This window comes from Triticum dicoccoides, chromosome 5B (genome assembly GCF_002162155.2).
Source record: "Triticum dicoccoides isolate Atlit2015 ecotype Zavitan chromosome 5B, WEW_v2.0, whole genome shotgun sequence".
Classification (NCBI taxonomy): domain Eukaryota; kingdom Viridiplantae; phylum Streptophyta; class Magnoliopsida; order Poales; family Poaceae; genus Triticum; species Triticum dicoccoides.
This window is the reverse complement of record NC_041389.1, coordinates 619,055,316-619,065,969: the sequence shown is the minus strand read 5'-3', so window position 1 is coordinate 619,065,969 and position 10,654 is coordinate 619,055,316.

Here is a 10,654-nt window from a genome sequence, read left to right as displayed (position 1 = left end):
AACAGCAACAGCAACAGCAACAGCAACAACAACAACAACAGCAACAGCAACAACAACAACAGCAACAGCAACAGCAACAGCAACAGCAACAACAGCAACAACAACAACAACAACAACAACAACAACAACAACAACAACAACAACAACAACAACAACAACCCACCGCCACCACCCCCTGTTGACAACCTAGGCCATTTTCTGATATTGAATCCGCCGGTGTTCTCTAGCAGCACTGAGCCAATTGTTGCAGATGATTGGCTCCACAAGATTGGAAGGGAGCTGACTACTGCAGGACGCACAGATGCGGAGAGAGTGCACCTTGTCGTGCATCAGCTCGATGGACCCGCAACATCTTGGTGGGAGAACTTCACCACCACTTACCTCATTGATACAGTTACATGGGATCAGTTTCAGCAGGCCTTCCGCACCGCCCATGTTTCTGCAGGAGCTATGAGCATGAAGAAGCACGGGTTTCGCAACTTGCGCCAAGGGAGTCGTACAGTGGGACAGTATGTGGATGAGTTCAGCAAGGTAGCACGCTATGCCCCAGATGATGTGGCCACAGATGCCATGAAGCAGGAGAAGTTTCTTGCGGGACTCAATGATGAGCTGAGCATGCAGTTGATGGTGGCAACTTTCAACAACTACCAGGAGTTGGTAGACAGGGATCTCATGATAGAAGGCAAGCATCAACAGATTGATAACCGCAAGAGGAAGTATGGACAGGGGAGGCACACTTCTGGAGCTCAGCAAAAGCCCCGCTATTCCCCGTACTCGGGAGGACATACTCACAACATGGAGGACATACGCACAATGGAGGAAGTTCGCACAACCATAGTGGCCCTAAGATTGGCAATGGGAATGGAAGAAGAAATGGTCAGAACCGTTCCAACCCCGCAACACCAGCTAAGGGAGTTCCGGACTAGGGGGTGTCCGGATAGCCGAACTATCATCATCGGCCGGACTCCAAGACTATGAAGATACAAGATTGAAGACTTCGTCCCGTGTCCGGATGGGACTTTCCTTGGCGTGGAAGGCAAGCTTGGCGATACGGATATGTAGATCTCCTACCATTGTAACCGACTCCGTGTAACCCTAGCCCTCTCCGGTGTCTATATAAACCAGATGGCTCTAGTCCGTAGGACGAACAACAATCATACCATAGGCTAGCTTCTAGGGTTTAGCCTCCTTGATCTCATGGTAGATCCACTCTTGTAACACACATCATAAATATTAATCAAGCAGGACGTAGGGTTTTACCTCCATCAAGAGGGCCCGAACCTGGGTAAAACATCATGTCCCTTGTCTCCTGTTACCATCCGCCTAGACGCACAGTTCGGGACCCCCTACCCGAGATCCGCCGGTTTTGACACCGACATTGGTGCTTTCATTGAGAGTTCCTCTGTGTCGTCACCGATAGGCTCGATGGCTTCTTCGACCATCATCAATGACACAGTCCAGGGTGAGACCTTTCTCCCCGGACAGATCTTCGTATTCGGCGGCTTCGCACTGCGGGCCAATTCGCTTGGCCAACTGGAGCAGATCGAAAGCTACGCCCCTGGCCGTTAGGTCAGATTTGGAATGAACTTCACGACCGACATCCGCGGGGACTTGATCCTCGATGGATTCGAGCCACAGCCGAGCGTGCCGCACTGTCATGGCGAGCATGATTTAGCTCTGCAGCCGAACAATACCATGGAGGCCGCTCGAACCCGCTCCGATCATCAATTCGGAGCCGGCTGCGCAGGTCGAGGACGGATGGCTAGACACCGCATCGGGAGCTGCAACCTCTACGGCGATAGAGCCGAACAATGACCTTGTCCCTCATGAAGCTCGTGACTCCGAGGTGCCGGACTCCTTGCCGGACTCCGAACCTCCCGCGCCCCCTCCGATCGAATCCGATTGGGCGCCGATCATGGAGTTCACCGCAGCGGACATCTTTCAACACTCACCTTTTGGCGACATCTTGAGTTCGCTAAAGTATCTCTCGTTATCAGGAGAGCCCTGGCCGGACTGCGGTCAGGACGGTTGGGATGCGGACGACGAAGAAATTCAAAGCCCACCCACCACCCACTTGGTAGCCGCTGTCGACGATCTAACCGACATGCTAGACTACAACTCTGAAGACATCGACGATATGGACGACGATGCCGGAGACGACCAAGAACCAGCGCCTACTGGGCACTGGAAAGCCACCTCATGATATGACATATACATGGTGGATATCCCAAAGGATGGGAATGGCGAAGAAACAGCGGAGGATGACCCCTCCAAGAAGCAGCCCAAGCGTCGGCGTCAGTGGCGCCGCTCTAAATCCCGCCACAGCAAGAATGAAGACTCCGACACCGGAGATAATAATACACCGGACAGTGCCGAAGACAACCCACTCCAGCAAGATGCAGCGCAGGAGGACGGAGACGCCGGCCCTCATGAGAGAGCGGCAGAAGAAGAGGTAGAGGATTATATGCCTCCCTCCGGAGACGAGGCAAGCCTCGACGACGATGAATTCGTCGTGCCTGAGGATCCCGTCGAACAAGAGCGTTTTAAATGCAGGCTTATGGCCACGACGAACAGCCTCAAGAAAAAGCAGCAACAACTTAGAGCTGATCAAGATCTGCTAGCCGACAGATGGACTGAAGTCCTCGCGACCGAAGAGCATGAGCTCGTATAACGCCCTTGATGCGGCTATATCTCCCACGTGTCGAAGCACGACTTAGAGGCATAACCGCATTGAAAGCAATGTCGCAAGTGAGGTAATCTTCACACAACCCATGTAATACATAAGGGAAAGAGATACATAGTTGGCTTACAATCGCCACTTCACACAATTACATGAATAAAGCATTACATCATCCAGATACAATCAAGGTCCGACTACGGAACCAAAATAAAAGAAGAACCCCAAATGCGACAAAGGTCCCCAATCGACCCCAACTGGGCTCCACTACTAATCAACCAGAACGAAACAACACAAATGGCAAGATCTTCATCGAGCTCCTCCTTGAGCTTGGTTGCGTCACCTGTTCGGTAACATAGGCACCTGCAAACTGGTTTTGGAAGTATCTGTGAGCCACGGGGACTCAGCAATCTCGCACCCGCGAGATCAAGACTATTTAAGCTTATAGGAAGGATGGAGTAATGAGGTGGAGCTGCAGCAAGCGACTAGCATATATGGTGGCTAACATACGCAAATGAGAGCGAGAAGAGAAGGCAAAGCACGGTCGATAAAAGTATGATCAAGAAGTGATCCTATAGCAACCTACGTCAAGCATAACTCCAACAACCGTGTTCACTTCCCGGACTCCGCCGAAAAGAGACCATCACGGTTACACACGCGGTTGATGTATTTTAATTAAGGTCAACTTCGGGTTTTCTACAACCGGACGTTAACAAATTCCCATCTGCCCATAACCGCGGGCACGGCTTTCGAAAGTTCAAATCCCTGCAGGGGTGTCCCAACTTAGCCCATGACAAGCTCTCACGGTCAACGAAGGAATAGACCTCCACCCGAGACATTCCGATCAGACTCGGTATCCCGGTACAACAAGACATTTCGACAGGGTAAAACTAAACCAGCAACACCGCCCGAATGTGCCGATAAATCCCGATAGGAGCTGCACATATCTCTTTCTCAGGGCACACTCAGATGAGCGCTCCGTACAACTAAAACCAAACCTCGAGTTTCCCCGAGGGGGCGCTGCACATGACTCTAGTTTGGACCAACACTCAGAGGAGCACTGGCCCGGGGGGTAAAATAATGATGACCCTCAGGAGCGCGACTCCCAAGGGAAAAGAAAAGGCTAGGTGGCAAATGGTAAAACCAATGTTGGGCATTGCTGGAAGAGCTTTACTTAAGGCGAACTGTCAAGGGGTTCCCATAATAGCCCAACCGCGTAAGGGACGCAAAATCCGGGAACATAACACCGATATGACGGAAACTAGGGCGGCAAGAGTGGAACAAAACACCAGGCATAAGGCCGAGCCTTCCACCCTTTACCAAGTATATAGATGCATTAATTAAATAAGATATATTGTGATATCCCAACAAGTAAACATGTTCCAACAAGGAACAACATCTCCATGTTCCAACAAGGAACAAACTTCAATCTTCACCTGCAACTAACAATGCTATAAGAGGGGCTGAGCAAAGCGGTAACATAGCCAATCAACGGTTTGCTAGGACATGGTGGGTTAGAGGTTTGACATGGCAATTTGGGAGGCTGACAAGCAAATGGTAGGCATCGTAGCATTGGCATGGCAAAAGAGCGAGCAAACTAGCATAGCAAAGATAGTAGTGATTTCGAGGGTATGATCATCTTGCCTGAAATCCCGCAAGGAAGAAAAACGAATCCAAGAAGAAGACAAACGGCCGTAGACGAACGAATCCTCACAACTCCGGAACGAAACCGAAGCTAACGTGAGAAGCAACCCGGAAAGAAACAAACAACATAGTAAACACACAAGCATAAACAAGTCATGATGCACAAACAAGTATGATGCATGTCCGGTTTAATGAGGCATGGCATGGCAAAGTGCAACAAACAATACTACAAGTTAAGTGGAGCTCAATATGCAACGAGGTGCATGTTGACGGAACACCACATCAATTATTTAGTTATCTCTCGTTTAAGCTACCCAACAATATTAACTGTTGTTAAACATGGCAAGAGGTGAAGCATAATATAAACTATACCATCTAAACAATTTAAATGGGGCCGGATATAAAAACAACAAATCCGGTAAATCCCCATATGCATTTAGCAATTTAATGCAACAACAAGTTTAAACATTTTAAATGTTGTTATCATGATGCGGATGACATATACAAGTTTTATGCAATTTTATGAAAATGTTGACATGAGCGTGATACGAGGCATTTGGTCACCATGGCGGAATGAAAAGGGTGCCACGGCGGCGAGACAAAAATGGTGCCACGGCAACATTCCGGTCCCGGTAACTCATGGAGATACCGGTGCAAAAGGAGGCGTGCCGATGTGCGCAACATGCTAGAGATGGTGGGGTGCTCCCGACTACCGGGTTCCCACGGGTTAGTGGCATGGAAAACGAGTGACAATTCGAACACGGTGCAAACGGGCATCTCATACAACATGCATTCGGTCCACGAACATCGTCTCGGTGTTATACCTTCGAAGCGTGCGTTTCGGGCGGATCGAGTTCGTAGAGGGAAGTAGACGTTCACGGGTCGACGGTAGTGGTACATCTCGTAGACGTTCACGGGTCGTCGCGGAGGTAGTTGTACACGGCGTCGGTAGAGGAAGTAGTTGTTCTCGCGATGGTAGTGGTTCGAGGTCTTGGCGGGTCATCATGTAGCCGTACATGTTCGTCGTGGTACACCGTTCGTAGAAGTTCGGGCGGCGGTAGTGGTACACGTTTGACGTTTTGTAGTCGAACTTGACGTTTCCAAGGGGCTCCGAATGTCGTGGTACTTGGCGAAAATTCTCGAAGATGACCTTGACGATCCTGGTTTCGGAGCAGAGGCGAGGCTGGCTGGCTACGACCGGCCTTGCAGCCGCTGCGGCCCACGCGAGCGAGCAGAGGAGGCTCACGCAGGAACTTGGCGGGCGCGGCGAGTCATCGGAGGCCGGGGACGGGGCTGCAGGGCCGGCTCGGTACGGGGACCTGGCGAGCGTGTGGAGAGGCGAGGACGGGGTGTCGGCGAGGCTCCGGTGGCCGGCTGGCCGGGGCCAGCGCGAGGAGACGCGGGTGACGGGGAGGCGCGGCGCCGGAAGACTGCTCGGGGATCCGTCAGGCGGGGCCCGCGCCGCGGCGGCGACGGACAGACGAGGAGGCGGGCGAAGAGGAGGTTGGGCGCGCAGCGCGCGGCCGGTGCTCGAGGGGCTCCTCTCCTCGACGCTCGGCGACAGGGAGTTGGCGAGGAGGAGGCGCGGGGAAGGAAGGCAGCAGGGGCACGGCGAAGACTGGCGGCGGCGGCCGGTGCTCAAGGGGCTCCTCCTCGTGGCGCTCGGACTGCAGGGAGCTCGGGGTCGCGGGAGAGAGATGGGATCGAGCAGGAGAGGCGATGGGATCGGACGATGGGTGACTGGCGGCGCTGGAAGAGGACGAAGGGAGGGAGAGATGAGGGGATCGGGAAACTAGGGTTAGAGGGGGGCGCTGCTGGGCCTAGGCCTTGGGCCGGTCTGGCTGCGCGGGTGGCTGGGCCGAGCTGCGGTAGCTGGGAGGCCCAGTTGGGCTGGCTTCTCCATCTCTCTTTTCTTTTCCTTAATTCTTCAACCAGAATTTAGGAGAAAAGAAAGAGGTGCTAGAGGTGGAATATTTCAGAAAAGAAAATATCCCTGGAGTCTTGAGAATATGCAGAATTTGAATAAATTGGTTTGGCAATTTTTAGAGGAAGAAAAATAATTCAAGTTTGAATTAAATTCAAACTTGAGCCATTTTAAAACCTAACCAAAACATTCCCAAAAGAGGTGAAATTTGGCGGTGGGGTTTAGGGCAATAAGTTTGACTATTTGGGAGAAGGTGAACATTAAAGGAGAAGGGGAAAATGGCACTTGTCAAAAGAAGGAAGTAGAGGAAAGGAAAAGGTGGGTGATGCGAGATTCATGCATGGAACATGCAACAACATAATATGTATGAGAAATCACACCATGCACATGATGACATGATGAAATGCACAAAAGCAAATAAAACACACGGCGAAACTCGGAATAGCCGGAAGTCTTCTCGAGCATCGGTCTCGGGGCGTTACAACACTCCACCACTACGAGAGGATCTCGTCCCGAGATCTAGAATGGCACCGGAGGGAAAACGAAAGGGAAAGAGAAGCGGTAAAACTAAGTTGCTTCTTTGACCAATGAGTGAAACCATGAACCTTGAGAGGTTGAGCAATTTAAAAGAAAGAGTACAGCAGAGACGAACGAGATTGCAAACAATCCGTTAGAAAAGAGGAACAAGGAACATTACGAGGACTTGAAGGTTGCGAAGCTATGAATGACGAGTACAATGGACAAGAAGGAATTGAAATCACTCTGGTTGAAACGAGATAAACAAGGAACAAGGAAGATCAAAATCGGACAACACTCCGGTTGGAAAGAGATGCAAGACTTGATACGGTGAAAAGAACTTGAGCAGAGGACACGACACTCCGGTTACACAAGATAGAGAAGGAATAAGACTGATATAATTTGGACAGCACTTCGACTGTAAATGGAAGAAATTGAACTTGACAAGATGAGAGGATAATTGTAAAGAGGACACAACACTCAGATTAAAAGGATGGGCATGGAAAGATCATGATCTTTGACAAAACAAGATGATGGGTTGAAAAGATGAACATCACAATGCCTCCGGAACAAAAGTAAGAATGGAGTGTAGTGAACGAAGGAAAACAATATCTTGAGAGAGCACGGTTACAACAGAAGCTAGAACGGAGTTGTTGGAAAACCCACAACGAAAATAATAAGCTTGATATGGTCTTATGGAATACCTCTCAAATTAAGAGATGAAAAACCTGCCACTCATGGGAAAAGAATTGGATTGGAATGAACAAGGAGACGAGAACTTATTTCGCCGGGAGGATAAATGAAGAACTTGGTTCATTTATAAGCACCATAGATAGCAACAAACCTTAGGGAAGGCTTTAGGTGAAATATGACACAAGATAACTCCAACAACGAGGTTGATGGATTTAGAAATAACTCATTCTTAACAACATGTGAATCATGGAACATGAACTCAAATTATCAAGAATGACATAATACCACCTCCAAAATATGGTAGAAAGAATTGCACTCCGGATTACCATATGAAGAAAGCTTGAGCTCCTTAGGAAAGAATCTCCATGAGAACTTTGAGAAGGGAATTAAATCCTTGATGAACCATCATGTAGAACCTCCATGAAGAACTCCGGTAAACAAAAGGAATGAAAAGAAAGAGAAATTGAAAACACAAGGTGAATCCTTGCAATGATTTAGATGGATCTCTGTGATAATTAGAGCTTGGAACTCCGGGAAAAAGAGAAGATGAAACAAATGAAACCGAGAATTTTAAGGGCCTCCGGAATAAAGAATTAATCACTTGGATGAACAAGAATAAGAATTATGTTATGCTTATCCTTCACCAATTAAATTGATGACAATCAACGGATGTGGCATACTACTTATTCTCGTAGAAAGGATTAAAAGAGATATATCAAAATTTGAGAAGGTCTTTAACGAACCACCGGTAGGATTGGAACAACAAATGAATTGATATGATGAACAAGGAAGAGAGATCTTGAAAGAACCACCGTAAGAATTGAAAATGATCGAAGTAGGGGTGCATCACCGGTAAGAATTAGCAAATGAACGAAGGTGCTTGAGACAAACTAGATACATGAGAACAAAGAGATCAAGAACTGATTAGAGGATATTCGATAGATGCATCGGCAAGATAGGAGAATGATAACTGACGGCTGAGAATGAATAAACCTGAATTGATGGACTCCGGATGACAAACTGAGAAGACTCTTGAATATCTCCTGATGGGTGAAAAAAAGATTCTCACAATCGAAAACAATTATGAGAGGATGGCAACAAGCTAGCACCATGAATCTTGAAGAGAATAGAGCAAGATTAAAGAGAAACTCTTCTTCGGTCTTCAAATGATGAGAATGACAACGAGAAACACCACCAAGAATTATTGAGGCACACCGGAAGAATCAAAAGCGAAGAGGTTGAGCCAACTATGAAAAGAATTTGAAAGATCTTGGACAAAAAGCATTTGACTGATGATAACTCATTCTTACGTCAAACTTGGTGAAAAATTTAAGAGTAACGCCGGGAAAATAAGAAGAGTCAGGTAAGATCCTGGAAAAAGACCTGTGGGTTAGGGCCCACTCAAAAGAAAACACCGTTGAACGATTTAAAAGAGAGGCTGCACCAGTTGAGTTAAATGGCTTGAATGAGGGAACATCCTCGAAAGAACTTGAACGAAAGTAGAGTGGAAACACGAATCTTCGAGATATCTTGAGCATTCCAGAATAATTGAATAGCGAGAAGTGAATAAATATGAGGAGCACCGGTATGAGAAGACATTGAAATGAGGAAAAAGGGTGGGTGGGCGGGAAAAAACAAAGGCAACTTGGAGACGGATGAAACAAACACCGTTGAGAAGAAATGATAATTGGTCTTCCTGATGTTGAAGTGATCGGATCCACTTGAAGAGAAACACACCAGTTGAAAAGGATTGACAAGACAATCTCGATTATCCAGAATGATTAGTATTCACATAGCAATATGAGAACACCATTTAGGAAAGGTATGGATTCAACATTTGACTTCGAAGCAACTCGAATACCACAAATAAAACAAAACAAAGGGTTTGGCTTGCAGAATAAGCCAGAACAAACATATGATAGAGATTTCGTCCGAAGTTTTCGTGGTGGGGCCTACACGGGCTCGATCGTACAGCACCATCATGTACAAGGCAGTGCACATGACATACGAAGCGTCCCCGAGTCGGCATAGCCAAGGACTCTTTAAGACACAACGAGACCACTGTAAAACCAACCGTGAATAGGCGGACCACTAGACGTCGAACCCCAATTTCGTATCATACATCTGTCGGAAAGAAATCCTAGGAGCTACTTGAATTCCCACCTATGAAACTCCTGAAATTTTCAGGTTATGCAATCAGGTGTTGGGGATACAGGGGAAGCATAATATCTCACCCAAAACTAACAAATCCTACATCCAGCTGTATCCATTCTTCAACACATAACCAAGAAACCTTCGGAAATCGTCTACCTCAACCTTCGAAAAGCATCCGTTATACAAGTCATGGCAATACTCCCGTACTCACCTCAGTACTAGGTTATCGGGGTTATCTCACCAACAACTGCATAAAAGAGATTTTCGATGTCGGCGTACTAAACTCAGGTATTTCAGAACTGCAACGATAAAATTATGACGACAACACCTCAGAGCTCAACTCCCCGGGACACTTCCACTAAACCCCTGACAGGAGGCACCAAGACAATGTTCTTATCATAAAACCATCGGAACGATTCCAAGATACCCGCGTGATCCTAAATTTTTTTTTTAGTGAAATTTGAGAAGAGAAGAGTCAAAACTCTACGTCAGGATGCCTTACCAGAGTGATGAAGAGACTGGGAAGTAAAAAGAATTCCTAACTCTCCGATATATATAATCCTAAATGACTCAAAATATTTTTCTAGACACAACTCGACCGCTAAAAACGATCAAGCAATGGGGCTCCTAAGGTCGGGGAAGGCTCTGATTACCAACTTATAACGCCCTCGATGCGGCTATATCTCCCACGTGTCGAAGCACAACTTAGAGGCATAACCGCATTGAAAGCAATGTCGCAAGTGAGGTAATCTTCACACAACCCATGTAATACATAAGGGAAAGAGATACATAGTTGGCTTACAATCGCCACTTCACACAATTACATGAATAAAGCATTACATCATCCAGATACAATCAAGGTCCGACTACGGAACCAAAATAAAAGAAGAACCCCAAATGCGACAAAGGTCCCCAATCGACCCCAACTGGGCTCCACTACTAATCAACCAGAACGAAACAACACAAATGGCAAGATCTTCATCGAGCTCCTCCTTGAGCTTGGTTGCGTCACCTGTTCGGTAACATAGGCACCTGCAAACTGGTTT